The sequence below is a fragment of the Mytilus trossulus genome, chromosome 8 (assembly GCF_036588685.1).
Source record: "Mytilus trossulus isolate FHL-02 chromosome 8, PNRI_Mtr1.1.1.hap1, whole genome shotgun sequence".
Classification (NCBI taxonomy): domain Eukaryota; kingdom Metazoa; phylum Mollusca; class Bivalvia; order Mytilida; family Mytilidae; genus Mytilus; species Mytilus trossulus.
The window spans coordinates 50,539,753-50,556,882 of NC_086380.1; positions in this window are offsets into that span (position 1 = coordinate 50,539,753).

Genomic DNA, 17,130 nt, shown 5'->3' on the forward strand with positions numbered 1-17,130 from the left:
AACTTGATTGATACTCTTGACCATAGATTATCTGCTTTATACAACTCAAGATGGCGAAAGACACCGTTACCACCTTAAATGTACATACAGCCCTCTTTGTCAAGTTAACTGATCTGATGAGGGAAAAAAGATAAAAGGCCACTACATAGCAAATATTACATGACTCTCGTATGAATTTGACCTCAAACGAACTTATACGAGAAAATAAAATGAACAGATGTACGTGAATTCCATGTGAGGTTTACCCCCCGCCCCCAACCTAAATCCTACCTCCGACCCCAAAAAAGGTGTTTTTTTACAATTTAATATAATTTCACAGTAGATTTGTATTAAAAATTTCACACGAGTTTCACATATCAGTTCGTTTGAGGTAACATTCACGTGAATCTCAATGCATTAAACATTTAAATGGATGAAATTTCCCTGTGTAGCTTTGAAACTTTCCATTATTTGTATGCATTCAATGTTTGTACGTGCCTTGAGTATCTAGCAAATAGTTCAACATACAGCAAAACGACAACGTTAAATTCCAGAAAACATTTTCGTTTTACAAAGCCGTCAATCAACCTTTCAAGTATTGATTATATTCCATTTAAAAATGTACGAACAAAAAGGAGAAATAATTATTGGGTGTGAATTTTTTGCACGAAAAGAAGAACAAAAACACAGAAGATACATAACATTCCTAGATAGAAAATGCCAAAGTCAACATTTTGTCACATAACACAAAATACACTTTCCGTTGATGATTAAACCAAAATCATCAATTTTTTATATGTAGATGTTCTAATATCTTATTACAGAAAAAGTATATCAGTTTATAATGATATTGAGCACACATAGTAAATAATGTTGGGTATATTTTTGTTTTAATAGAAGTATAAATCAAAATATTTGGAACACCCAACCAATAGTGTCTACCAAGCAGTTGATATACTTAGATGATATTTGTTGTATTAGGTATCTTAAATAATATGGAGCCGACTCGGCCCTGCTGTGGTTCGATTAATTCCTCTTGTCACGATTTAGGGCATAAACCGTCTTTTTTGTCTAAGTTTTTTTTCTAATATTTCCCCTTATTTCCCCTTATTTGACATGTTCTTGGTCTTGTTCATACAATCCTTAAAATGACACTGCTTTATTTATCAATTCCCGCTACTCTAATGCTGGAAGAGAAAAGCACAGAGGGACAAATAGATATAGGAAGATGTGGTGTGAGTGTCAATGAGACAACTCTCCATCCAAAGAACAATTAATAAAAGTAAACCATTATAAGTGAATATACGGCCTTCAACAGTATGTATTTAAAATACAAATATCCACCATTTTCTAAATATTTAAATGCCTGTACCAAGTTAGGGATATGACAAATGCTTTCCATTCGTTTTCTGTGTTTGATTATTTTGCTATTTAAACAAAAAAAATTAAACATGAACAGAAGGAGAATAAGAATATGGGAAAAGGGGCTGGGGTGGGAGGTGGGGTCCATCATGCTATGGCGCCTGTGAACGCGATAAAAAAGACGACCAGGAATTAAGTTGTAACAAAGACGGAAATGGGTATAAACACACTTTAATGTACGTTAACATTTAAACCAGTGTACTTAGTTAAAGAGTATATTTGAGCATACGTTAGTTGTTGTTGTTTGACTTTATTTGTAAGTTTGTATTGTATTCGGAAGAGTCGGTTGTTTGGGTTAATGTAGTCAGTTCTGCTGTCAAATGTTACTTGTGATTCCTTTTTTTTCTTTGAAGATATTGTTTTACTTACTGTTGTAGTCGATACCAAGAGTATCTGCAATTTCAGCATGTCCTGCGTCCGCTAAAAACTTGGCAAGGTATAGTTTAACATTCCAACCAAGATTAGATATAACATCACACCATTCAGCAATCATCGTAAAATTCCTCCATTTTGGTTGTCTTGGATAAACTTCTTCTAGATGACTAAGCATAACTTGAGTGTAGCCGAATTTTATTCCTATATCCATCCAGTCATGTCCTATTTTACCGGCTATATCTAATATTTCTGAAATATTTTTTATTACATTTTAATAGATATCATTGTTAATCTAAGTTCGTTATAGGGGCTTAGTTTTGGTTAAAAATTATGCACGCCAAAAGTTTTAGAAATATGTAACCTTAAAATACCATTAGCGCAAACGTGTTATTTGAACATAATTATAAATACTGTTAATATTCGAATATCCGTTTTTGAATACAATTCTGACATCATTAATAGGATCCATGATAATCCCATTTGTAGATTAAACAAATAAACTATAACTACTCGCAAAGCGGTGTGTATTCGTACCGGCAGACAAGGCAGCCAATAATGTAGTGGTGGTGTGACACATATACTAAATGAAAACGAAATTATTAATTCCTCTACATCCAGGTACATGTACGTACGCACCAATGAGAGTCAAATTGTTAACAAGCATATCACTGCCACTACACACCTTTAAACCTCTTCCGAACATTTGAAGGTCCCTACTATGTACAGAAAATACAATTCAAATTGCGTTTAATCTCCGCTTCTAGTAAGTGTTCTACTACTAATCTAACAGTACTTCTAACTTCCTCCCTAACTACCATCAATGAACTTGTGATAAACTTTTGTAATAAGGTTTATGAAAAAAATGGTATTGATTATTTTTGGAGTGTTAAAATTCTTAAGATGTTTTAGATAAATTCATTTTTATTCTGTTGACGGTTTAGATTTTTCTAATCTCTACAATACACTTTTACACAATCTAATCAAGAAAAAGTTTCCATATTTGATAGAGTGGTCTTTTGAAATATCTCATTGCAAAATTCGTTTTTGTAGGTTCAAAGTAGGTCGGCTGCTGAACGGTAATATTTCGGTTGCCTGGTCCAAAGGAAGCATAATTTATACCGATTATGCATATGACTGATGTTGTCCATATGAGAGAAGCTTTAATAAATGTATTATGTCGTATATTACTTACACTGTGCTGACATATAGCAACAAATTTCCATGCGGTGTCCATGATGTAAACAAAAACGAAAGTAAGTAAATGGGAGACAACTCCAAATATTCAAGTAATTCACAGTACGGTCAGCACGTTTAACAACGGAGACAGGACAAGCAGTATAGGTCATGTAAACCAGTTTTAGCTATGGACCCACTTCGAAATTCGAAATGATGTGGAAAGGGGGCCATTGTAAAAATGGCGGTCGTTTGATTTAAAAAAAATACTTAAAAAATTCTTAAAACATTATATTGATAAAGATATTGACATGAAACCTGGTAAAATAAGTGACAGTGCTCACATCAATTCCCTTTTTGGACAAAATGTTACACATATAGAATTGCGGCCATCTTGAAAAATATTGAAATTCAAAGTTGAGCCAAAATTGATAGATCTCCAAAAAACTCAAAATTGATGAAAATAAATCATTTGGTTCATACAGTTTATGTGAAGACCTCTCTGGCAGAAAAAAAAGTATCATATCATGCAAATAATGTCATAAGAAGATCATCAACTCACATGTTCTTGATTGACGTAAACAATATAACATAAATCAATACATGGTCTGTCAAACCATATAATAGCTGCCCCGTTCTATTATGTCAATTCAATTCACAATTTAGATAGAGTAGTACAACCTCATATTCTTTTTTTAAATATTTGCATGGTCCTTTGCAACCTTTTTAACTTGTACGTTCAAATTTAATTTATTTAACCCAGAACTCGTACACTTGCTACATCGATGCCCCGAGGGGTTCCCATATAGGACAGTTGTTTACAAAAAATTGATAAAAATATTGCTCTACAATTTTTTGAGTCGTTTAAAAGAAAATTATAAAAATATTGCTCTAAAAATTTTTGTAACACATGCTATATTCATCACAAATGATCAATACTATTAGTTGAGGATCTCAGGTATTGAAGTACTGGTAGCCATCTTGAATGGTGGCGATTTGTTACAAGAATTTCCAACAAATCTTATATACTATTTTTATTTATTTGTTATTTTCATTTATTCTTAACGTTGAAACGCATTTACAACTAATTTAGCAAAACCATTGTAATACATGGTATATGACTGTTGCTATTGAAATTGGATACTAATCAAGTGGCCAAATAAGGCATGCACATGTTTACTAAAAAGGGATACGAAAATGAGGTATATGATTCCAAATTTCTTTAACCTAAACAGGATTGGCTAAGTGACTTTTACCACAGAAATTACAGTGCATATATAATAACATATTTTTATAACACTTTTTTGACAGGATTTAAATTTAAATATCGAAAAGACGTTGACTGAATAACTTAATAAATAAATAAACTGGAAACAATGTATGGGATGCCATGAGAGGACACGTAAGGATTTACAATGCCAAGTTGACACAAAGAGAACAGACATAATCATTTGAGTTGGTAATCTGTCCTTTCATGCTAGCATACAAAAATATAACGCTTAATTTTGAAACATTTAAATGCACGCTATGATATGGAAATGCAGAAACAATCCAGAGGCTCAAGGCAAATTTGCACACATACTATTCAAACACATTTTTAGATCTTACAACATTTCATCAGAAAAACCGAAAACATACATCTAAAGTTAAAGATTTATAAGTAAAATAACCAGTCATAGAATAAAAATAAGAATAAGAATACTTTATACATCCAATTATGGACCCTTGCGGGTTTCAAATTTCATACAATGATTACAATGATTTGTGTTATAACAAAATAATAAAATGAAATACATCACAATAGAACATTGAACAGTTATTGCATGCACATGGAATAGACGGTAATATGGGAGACAACTGATAAGTTATAAGGGTATTTTTCTCCATGTACACACAGCAACCAATTACTAGATATGTATGGATATAATTATTTTGTTTTAAATATAATTACAAGAATACGATAAGCACCTTAGAGATTTGTCTGTAGTTTATTAATGCATATATAAGCCTTTAAATATTAATAGATGAAATATGCATAAACATAGATAGAAAAATGTGTATCTGAATTTATTTTTTTGAATTTAAAATATATATATGAATAAACTGAAAGAGATTTAGCCATTTACAGAATTTGTGGGTCTCAATTTAAAACTCTGAATAAGAAAAAAACTTAACTTTTTAAGTATATGGTTATCTTTAGTGGTCATTAACCATACAAATTTTGATTTGCAGTCTAAGTTATTAAATTTTGACAGTATATATAAAAAAGAAGATGTGGTATGATTGCCAATGAGACAACTATCCACAAAAGACCAAAATGACACAAACATAAACAACTATAGATCACCGTACGGCCTTCAACAATGAGCAAAGCCCATACCGTATAGTCAGATATAAAAGGCCCCGATAAGACAATGTAAAACAATTCAAACGAGAAAGGTAACGGCCTCATTTATGTAAAAATAAATAAATGAACGAAAAACAAATATGTAACACATACACAAACGACAACCACTGAATTACAGGCTCCTGACTTGGGACAGGCACATACATAAATGATGTGGCGGGGTTAAACATGTTAGCGGGGTCCCAACCCTCCCCTAACCTGGAACAATTGTATATCAGTACAACAAAATAACGAACTATAAAAATCAATTGAAAAAAGGCTTAACTCATCAGATAAAAAAAAATACAAGTGGACGTGGCCGGGTACTTATACATCCCGACACAAAAAGACACAATGAACAGAGCAGTGCTCATTAGCTTGTACAAACAATGATTCCCAACATCTATTATACAATGGACAGTTTATTAAAAAATGAAACTCATCTTCTATATCACTATGAAAACAAAAATTACAAGTCCTTTGTGACCTTTCTATAGGTTTGTTCTTATGTCGCTCTTTTTCTACTCGTAATTGGTGGGCACTTATGCGAAATTTACATAATATTTGTCTTGATTGAATATCAAGATATCTTTCCATTTGGAAATTCCTTTTATGAGAAAAATATATCTAGCTTTCCACTAACATGGGAAAGTTGTGCTGGATTAACAAGAGCAATGCCTGCAATGTATATTTTTTGTGGTCATTCATCCGACGATCTTCACGATGCATCGTCATTTATGATATACAAAAGAGTATACAACTGTACCATAAGACACGGTTCTTTTAGCCAAACAAAATTCTAGAGATGTAATATCACAGGACGTCAATTATCCTGCATTATTTGTGATAAAACTTGACAGTATTACAAGCAGGCAAAACTTAAAGAGACAGAAAGCACGCCAGTAATCTGTTATGCATGGAATTGTGCTTGCCGAAATAGAAGAATACATGTACTTCGACGGCACATCGTCAATCTTCAAGCTTGCCGATCGCTATTGTAGATCTCAGGCGAACACGCAAGGTAGATTCGTTTTCCTGATTTTGAACGACGGTGTTGGTGAGGCTCTGAAACAGACACCATCTCAAAAGCTTGAAAATAAAAGCATCATCATAATCATAGCAATTAAAATAGTTCGACCAGATATAACTGGTATTAAGAATAGTTTTTCAGGAACATAAAATAACAGCTGTCAACATGAATCAATTCCACAAACATTAATTCCACAAACCGTTTCGCAGATATAACAATCCAATTGTGCAACTAGTCATGGAAGGGATACAAATCCAATTTATTACGTCTCAGATAGAGAGCCACCTTTCTCGTTGTTTGTGGAATTGATTCATGTTAAAAGCCTTCATTGGATGTGTATGTAAAACTACCCTTAGTATTAATCATATCTCTTCAAACTTTACTAGCTACTTTGGTCATTATGAGACATTTATCGTCACGACTTTAAGACATAGCCTGTTGCAGAACGAACCCAACATGCATGCTCGTTGAAAAACCTTTCCAGGTGTGCTTGTATATCTTCTATGGCAGCTAGTATCCAATTTTTCAAAAGCGTTGTATTAATCACCTTTCCATGACAACTCCATGTTGCTCAAGGTGTTTACTGTTCAATTAAGCGATAACAGCAAGTTCATAGATTGTCACAGCATCTGTTCATCTATGATATGTTTATTTCAAGAATGTGAGCCGTCGATGTATTACATTAATTCGACAAGTAAAATTCTATGAATGACAGATTCCTTAACTTTTTATCTAGGTCTTTAGATTCTGTCTTATTGCCTTGCTGTGCATATTCAACAAGAATTTGTCGGAACGTCATGACGATTGTAACAAACATCATCACATAAAACACTACAGTTATTGTTCTTGTTGATTCACTACAACTGTGTCTGGCTATTTCACTGGTGTTTTCAATTGGTGACTCAGCCTTAGTCTCTGATGCATGATTTTTTACTATTAATTGGTTTTGGCTTTTAACTAGCTGTCAGTAACTGCGAGTACTCTCAAATCGTATTTTCTTGTTAATTCGACCTGTTGATACTGTTTATAATGCTTTTTTGTCATTTTTTATTTATATGGATCTTGGCTGTATACCAGCTTTGATTATTTGTAATATCTTCAATTTTTCACTTATTCTTACAACATTTGTATAAACTTCAAGATTATAAAAAAACGTTTTTTTTTCTAAAGTGAACATTGATTGGTTAAATATTTCTCAGTGTGTTTGAATTTGTTTGATAGCCTTTTGGTCATGACTGTTTGTCTCTAATATTTAATTAACTGTGCATTTGTATTCAGATATCGCAGATCAAATTTATTCGTTCTTTGTGTAATCATACGTTTTTTGATTGAGTTAAGTCTGCTAATTGATATTTTATCGTATGTTTTTATATGTTGTGAGTTATGCTATTGTTTCAGAAAAAGGGAGAAGGTTTGGGCCCATTAAAACGTTTAATCCCGCTGCAAATGTTTGCACCTGTCCTAAGTCAGGAATCTGATGTACAGTAGTTGTCGTTTGTTTATGTAATATATACGTGTTTCTCGTTTCTCGTTTTGTTTATATAGATTAGACCGTTGGTTTTCCCGTTTGAATGGTTTTACACTAGTAATTTTGGGGCCCTTTATAGCTTGTTGTTCGGTGTGAGCCAAGGCTCCGTGTTGAAGGCCGTACTTTAACCTATAATGGTTTAATTTTAAATTGTTATTTGGATGGAGAGTTGTCTCATTGGCACTCACACCACATCTTCCTATATCTATTAACTTCAAAAATAGGTTTCTGAACTGACGAAATATTTTGGGATCTTAAATTTGTTTTAACAGCATTAAAGTGCTATTTTGCCTTGTAATGCTGGATTGTTTCTGTAATTTAATTGCCTCATTTCAACTGTTCAAAGTCGAATGAGTCCAAAAACTAATTCAACGTTGTTCAGTGTGCAACATCTTTGTATGCTAGCATCAAAGAACTTATAATACGCTGTGGTAAATAGTTACTTTGACAAACTTGGTGAATATCCATTATATATAGCAGCAGTCGTATTAAAATCATTTGCAAATCGAGTTGTAAATACTTCAAAACATTATTAAATGCAAACAAGAAATTTCAAATTCAAATTTCTAAAGATTCGATCAGCTTTTATCCTTATTTTAATTCTTTAATGTCAGTTTGACCAGACGAGTCTAGGCATGATGAAGACAAATAAAAAGCCTCCTGATGAGTTCAATTGCAATGATCATTTTTCAAACAGTGTAAATGGGATAAAACTCACAAGCTAAAAATAGACCTTAGATATATTTATTGCTTTTTTAGGATTATTATCAAAAGTGTTCACTGATATTTCAATATTGATAGTTTTATCTTGCATTCGATTCATAAATCAAAAGTTAGATCACATTTTATTTTCATTCATTTAATTTAAATTTCAGGTTGGTCTTGGAAGTCAATGCCTGAAATAATTAATTACTAAGGGCAAAATATTTGCAGAACCACATCGATATCAGTCATGGTCATTTTCAAGTGTTTGTTCTCAAAGATTTCGTTCACTACTATTGTTTTGTGACTTCATGGAGTATATGTATTGCAATTTATATATGATAAAAGTATCCACAACCACCCACAAGGCAAACCCAAATCGTCATTTTTTAATACATTTTGAAATACTGATAACTGGAATGTTTATTCGTGAATATAAGAGCTGGCAGAGAATTTGTGACAATCTGTAAAGACCTAACTGTGAGAAAAACATAGATACGCTGTATTGTTGACACGGATACCTACATATTTGATTATTCTATCATTTATAACTTCAAATGAACCATATTTTAAAATAAAAACATAAATCCAAAACAATTATCGGCAAATGTTCACGGTATAGAAAACGTAGATAAATATACTCTTTTCATTGTCAAGCATTGGACTTACAAGAGGGGTCCCTAATACCACTTCCCTCCCAACTCCTGCATCCTTCCCCCAACTTCCAATTCCCTCAAGGAAGGATATTTGGACCATGTGTCTTTTGTTGTTGTGTTTGGTTGTATCTAAGTTGTTCGAAAGACTTGTGTGTTGGTTGTTGACGTGGTCTATTGTACTACGCAGTATGTTTGGCAATATCTGTAAAATCCTATTATGAATCATACGAATAATGTTTTTAAGGCCCCAAAACTTGTACACAACTGCTTTCGTGAGACTATAGTTCCGTTGGAATACTGAATACATCGTATGAAGCAGTTTCATATTTGCAGTAATATATAGATATATTTTGACTGTAAATATCGAGTAAAAAAAAATTTTTTGTCGTTTCAAATGGGATAGAAGGTAAAGTAATTACCCTTTTTATGAATTAGGACATCCTGGGAAAAGACTATGAATGGTATAATTGTGTTTGATAAATACCTGACTGTGTTTGCCACTCAATAGATCCTATATGTTTTCTCTGCTCCAATGATTCATTTAAATTCAGTTCAAACCGTTCTCCTAAAAATAATACTGTTCATGTACAGCTATATTGGTTGAAAAAAGTCTTTGTCTTGATATTACTAGTGAGAAGTTTTAAAGTTTTAAGAAAATCTAAATTTTTTTGTCTCGTTAGAAGATTTGGCAAATCTTAGCAAACGGATTAATTAATGGAACTTTGGCTAAATGAACAAGGGGCACAAGCGAAACCAAAAAACGCTTGTCCTTTAACCATGTTCAGAAAATACACTTGCAGAGAGAGTATTTTCGTATTAAAATGTGTTGTAACGTGGCCGTGGAGAAACCGACGACACATACAACTGACATAGCTATAGTTTGGCACGACGAGGTATTCTTTAGTTAATGCCATGACACGATAAAGAATATCAAATAATTCAGTAGTCACGATTACGGGTGGTTTTGGGCCATTAACCCCCTTATTCTTTTACCTATTTGATGTGTTCTTAATCTTATTTATATCATCCCTACAATAACTGTGGTTTAATTTTATTCCCCACTATTCTAATCGCTGGAATAGCGAAAAGAGGGACAGCACGTATATGTACAACTGTTATTATAATTTCGTATATATCATGTATATAAGACAGTGAACTCAATCAATAAAGGATAATATACAAACAAAAAAACACAAAAAAAAACAGGGTGTCAATGGAGCCTGATGACGCGATTAAAACCCAGAGTAGCAATACTATATAACAAAGACGGAATTGGGTCTTAACAAAATTCAATATTGTGTTATATTAATATTAGAAAAGAAATTGACCATATGTTGTTCGTTTTTGTTTGACTTTATTTTTACGCCTTTTCCTCCGAAAAGTCGTATGTTGGAGTTGGTGTAGTCCGTTCTAATGACAAATGTTGTTTAAGGTGATACTTGTTTTCTTTTGTATTGGATGTTTTCACTTATGTTGTAATCAGTACCAAGAGTATCTGCAATGTCGGCATGTCCTGCGTCCGCTAAACACTTGGCGAGGTATTGTTTAACATTCCAACCAAGATGTGATATAACATTACACCATATATAAATCATCATAAAGTTCCTCCGTCTTGGTTGTCCTTGGTAAACTTCTTCTAGAAAACTAACCATATCTCTAGTGTAGCCGAGTTTTATTCCGATAACCATCCAGTCATCTCCTATTTCACCGGCTACACTATGTATTTCTGAAATATTTTCTTTTCTTTTTAGTAGATATTTTTGTTAATCTAAGTTCCTTCAAGGAAAGTAGTAGGGGATTTAATAATATGCACGCAAAAAAAATTATGATAATGACACAAAATAAATCACTTTAAACGCGTTTAACAGAAAAAAGGAAATAATGAAAATTATAGAACATTTTGAACGTTGCATCAATATTTTTTAAAAGTCTGTATTTTTGGCCTTAGCAACCACGAATGATTTGTTGCGATTTGATTTAAATACAAATTTAGTGTTACTTGCTTACCATCACCATACACTTATAGTTTAATAAGACCATGTTCATATTGAACTAAATTCGGTGTTGTGTTAGTGTAACTCACACGTAAACTAAACACATTTGCGTTCCCATTGATAACACTCAATGTTTACATGTAGTTTAAATCATGTTTTATCTACACACAGTCGATAGTCAATGTAGGCCTTGTGTAGGTTAAGTCACACAAAACTAGACATTTATGACATTAGTTTTACCGTGTATATATATATTTAAGGAAAAAACTATTTTTAAGTAAAATCGATATTTTTGATAATTGTCATGATTATTAGAAAAATTCTTTACAGAAATTGTAAAAAAAAAAATAACGTACTTTATTAACCCCTGAACTCAAAGCAGCATCATTGCCGAGCCCATAAGGCAACAAGCAATTGGTTTTCGGGGGGGGGGGGGGGGGCTATTATAGGTGAGTATAAAACATAAAGGCAGGGGGTGGGGGTGAGCTATGGATTTTGTTTTGGAAAAAAAATGTTTCCAGTTTTTGGCCCTGAAAAAAAATTTGTTTGTTTTAACCTCAACTGGCACTATAATGCTAAAATTGATTTCGACTTGTCATCATCATTTTTCTATAAAAATTTATAACTCAAGCCCCCTCCCCCTCCCCCCCCCCCCCCCCCCCCCCAAAAAAAAATGAATAAAATAGTTGCTGCCTAATTCATTTGAAAAGGTCTTCCCGAATCGACTTGACGTACACAGAAATATTCGCCACTCGTCTTTACTCAAACAACGAATCACGCATAAATGCATGACTACAAAAAGTGTGAGGTAAATGATATGTTGGTTTAGTATATCAGATCCGCTAAATAACACTTAAAATTAAAAAAAAAACCGTTACCCTATTCCTTTACCAAATACTCCTTGGAGAAAAAATACCATTTGAAACAATCAGAAAAGATAAAAAATATACTTGATCCCTAATATCTCAATCCTTTGTTTCGTCAGTAAGCAAGCGGCTGCAGCTAGCGTTTTCTAATGCGTAATCGAGACATCTCTAGTATATTCAAAATACTGCAAATTATAAAAATGGCTTTCATAAAGTAGCAACCACTGACTTTAAAAAAGGGGGAGGGTTATTTTTTTTTATCTGAGTCAGATTTTGTTTCGCACGTACGTTTTTATTCCGTTTTTTTTTCAATGCTGGTGATCAAATACTTTTTTTCAATATTTAACACCATAATGTATGGGGAAACTCTTGATTCAGAATGTTATTTTTATCATCTGTATGACCAGATTTTTTTTAATCAAATTTGGGGTCAGAATATTTCCATTCCCCCCTTTTTTGAAGTCAAATGGTCGTTCCCTTACTGCTAGAAAAATTGTCCGAAAACTTTGAATTCAGTTCTACGTTATGAACATTTAAATGACATATAGTTTACAAGTGTGAACAAATCTGATATACAGGTAATAAAACAAGGTGTATAGATGTGAACAAATTAAATGTGAAACCAGTGTCCATTACATTAAACTAATTGTAAACATGTTTACTGTACACGTCGTTTGGTGTGAACACGGCCTAAGACTTATTTGATAGATAATTTGTTATTTGCAGTATCACTGATGCGGAGAAAATAAAATCTGTCATTTCTATGAACTAAAATTGCCAGTAAAAAGTAAAATCACAAAAATACTGAACTCCGAGGAAAATTAAAAAAAGGAAAGTCCCCAATCAAATGGCAAAATCAAAATTTCAAACACATCAAACGAATTGCTAATAACTGTCATATTCCTGACTTGTAAAACTGATTTCTTTCTATTTCATAGCAAAACTATCTTTATTTTTCATAATGTCTACTGTTCCATTCTCTCTAATGGGTTTTTGTTTTAAGTAACGTTTGTGATATCAGTATATATGGGAGGGTTGAGGCTATCTGTTCATTGGGCAAACAATAATGCATTTAAATAATCAACCGTTTTATTTTTTTTCCCATTTTTATTTTATTTCCTTTACAAAAAATCAACTTGGTTAGAACATTTACTTCTGTTTAAATGATTGCAAAAAATCCAAAACGAACATCGAGAATCACTCAACTTATGATTAAAAATTGACAAAATATCTATCAAAATGAATGTTTCCCCCATAGCATATAATATGGTTGTTTATAATACAACGCATGTTGAATAACATATGCATGTGGTTGTCAAGAGTCTTAAAAACATCTCACCTCTTTGTTGCATTATGTTTAGCCAAAGGTTTTACTATCTGTTCAAGAAATGTGTCTAGCGAGTTTGGAACTTTACCTTTCATAGAGAATTATGCCTTAGATCTAGTTCTTATATTAGTTTTTTATTGTCTTTCACTATCGCAATTATACTCCCTATATATTCAATGTTTGTCATATTTATGTGGCCAAAACGTCTATAATGCCTGTCACTTAATGATAACATTAATGTTGTACTTTGAAGTTTTTTTTTAAGTTTCCAACAGACCATGACGAAATATCGTGTGTGCGTCGTATATGGAGCGAGTCACCTGGTATCATTATTTTTTTTTGTATCTGAGACCAAGATGTGCACATAACTTCTAAAAATATCAACAAATAGAACCAGAAAGAAGGACACATTTTTGTTTTCTCGTGGCACGGCGTTCATTCCAAAATGTTGTTTATAGAATCGAACAACAAATGCATTTAATTTATTATTTGACAAAAAAACACAACCAATAATTAAAAGTACACAGGAAGATAAAAAAAATAGCCACATCTACATGTAGTTTCGAAAGACTTAGCTAGGCTTCTAAATAACACTGCTAAATCTGTAAATAGCTATTACAGTAATGGTTAACATTGCTAGATGTTATGTGATCTTTAAATTTAGGCATCTAATGAATATGTATGTCTTGTTCAGTCATCAGAATCCTGATTTATTCTGCGTTTTATTTCTTGCATTTGAGACTGATATACAACAATTACTGTGAAAATACACTGTAAATCTTAAACGTGGTGCAATTTGGTATAAACTTATCTCTACAATGACTTAACCTTTAATGGTTACAATTTAAAAATAATTGAATAACATCAACATTGAATACAGATTATTTTTATTTCAAAATACAGTCACACTTAGTTATATGACAGTTGTTTTCCATTCGTTTGATGTGTTTGGGCTTTTGATTTTTCTTGCCAATTCGTAAGGGGTTTCTGTTTTGAATTTTTCCAGGTAATTTTTTTTTTTTTTGCTTTTTACAGATATCTTGTAAGCCTCAAGTGTCAGTCAAATTTCGCCGCTTTGAACTTAAATGCCATAAAAAGTAGGGATCTTGGTACACAGGTCGAACTTATTATAACCCGGCGTTTAGTATACCGTAAACAGGAATACAATTGATCAATGTAAACATGCATCACACGGTATAGCATGTTTATTCACATGAAGCCTACTAACACATTTCAAAAAGCTTTAATATGTTATTCCAGAAGGAAATACGACAAAGTTATACATGGTCATTACGTGTGCGATAATTTATCAATAACAAACTTAAAAGTTTTTTTGTTTTAAATATTTGTTAACGCAGGTTTCCACTCAAGGTTATTTTGTTTGGTATGATCTTTTAACCCAGGTAACAACATATCTGAACCTACTTTATATATATTTTTTTGATATTCGGTTTTAAGTAACAAACCCTTGACGTTTATTTTCTATCTTTGTTTTATTAGTCGTTGTCGTATATATTTTTTAGTAACAAACCTTTATATACCTAGATGGAGTTATTTCTTTTTAGGACGACATGTTATTGTTTTAAAGAACCAACCTGGACTATACCAAATTACAATGACACGTGCTTCAAAGAATAAAATAATCACGTGCGTCAGGTCATTGTTTACTCTGATACAAATGCAAACTGGAGAGTACTTAAACATTTAATTCGTGTGTTCTTGTCAATTGGAGTTTTACTGTACAAATTTCTGTTTTTTTTTGGCCCAAACAATCTTTCCCTCCGTTTATTAGCTGACATATTACTACATTAAATGACAATAAATGCCTTTTTTCTTGATAGTCACGTTCTTAAAAAGGAGGGGGTGATATTTGATCCTGATTCTTATTTTATTCAAAAATAATATTGTATTTCTAGGTAAAAATGCGAAAACCGAAAAAAATGTGCATTTCCGTATACAATTGTCATGATATATAAAGAGAACAAAAATTCACCCCTTTATATAGCTTATATGATACATAACTGACAAAGTAACTTCTATTTTTCATCATCTTACAATTTGTTTGCTTATTACTTCATGCACTGATTGTAACATGTATATTGTAACAGAATAGTTATTTCTGACATTTATATCTATATTGATTATTAGAGATTTATCTAAAATTAAAAAGGAGCAGTAGGGTGTTTTTATACATAAACGTTGAAGAAAAAAATATCCGACTTGAATCACCTCAAATTGATCGGTAAAAGAGAATAAATTCCTTTTTTTTTTTTAAATAATATTGATGACGGTTTATAAGGCAGACAATGCATTTTGTAAGTTTCCGCAGTCGGTCTTTCATTTGATCAATCCTTACACCCCTCGGTGTGTTATAAATAAGAAAATGCTCAAAATATGTAGTATCAATAACTTTTTTATATCAATATGTTTTTAGGAATAACAAAGTCTGTTCCATTTTCTTTTTGTAGTCATTTCCCTTTTTACAGAAGAGTAAATGGCAAATAATGACGATAATTTATATGAAGAATGTTTTTACAAGGTTGATTGTTTACTATTTCGTAATGTACAGCAGGTAATAGTTGTATAGATATCGTAAAAAAAACTATCTTATACCCCGAGGGTATCACCAGCCCTGTAGTCAGCACTTTTGTGATACATGAATTATCATTGAATTTTTGAAATGCTAAGGCTTTTCTACCTCAGACATAGAATACCTTAGTTTTAGGAATTTTGATCCTTCATGCTCTTCACCTTCATTCTTTATTTGGCCCTTTTAACTTTTTGGATTCGAGAGAAACTGATGAGTCTTTTGTAGACGAAACGCGCGTCTGGCGTATTTACAAAATTTAGTCCTGATATCTATGATGAGTTTATATACTATGTTACAATTAAAAAAATATACTTTTGATAACCAGTATGTTACTAGAATTCAATAATAGAATGCATTTATCCATGCTGTATGTTTCGAGGGGTTTTAGAAAACGAAATCATTCAGACAAACCTATTGAAATGATTGTCATCACCAATGGAAAATTGTTTTCAATTCACTGCCTCCACTCATTATGAATATTCTAAAACGTTTACTACCGTCTGTGAATGCAAATCTTATATTTATATCAGGTTCCGTAAATCTGAAATTGATTGGTTATTTTTTTTTTTTATGTTTTTCAGCATTATCGGCTAGTTCATGTTGTCAGTTTTTATTGATAGAAGGAGCTGAAAAATCCTTGTCAATCAAGAAGCAACTCGTATGTCGCTATCTTTGGTTTTATGATATATAAGACAGCAACATTAGTTCTAAAATTAACAGAGGTAAAGTTGATGCCAATGGTATGTACACCAAAGGACAAGGTACAATAAGGCTCATTTCTGACCCCCCTTTCTTCTCATTTTTCAAAGATTGTTTTGGAAAGCTACAAAATATTCCCTCATGTATGAAATTTGTTTTGATGAACTTCTCAACCATTGATTCCAGCAAATGGGTAAGGTTGGGGAGGGGGGGGGGGGGGGGGGTAAATGGCACCAAACACGCCAAAAGAGGGAAACACTACGACTTTTGGCCATGATTTCCTAAAATTTAATAGCGTGGGCCTACGTGACCCGGAGAATATTATGGCAATTTATATAGCAAACACAGTTCTCATGACATTGTAATAAAAAAAATCCTGGGTCACGTTGACGCAGGCACTCAA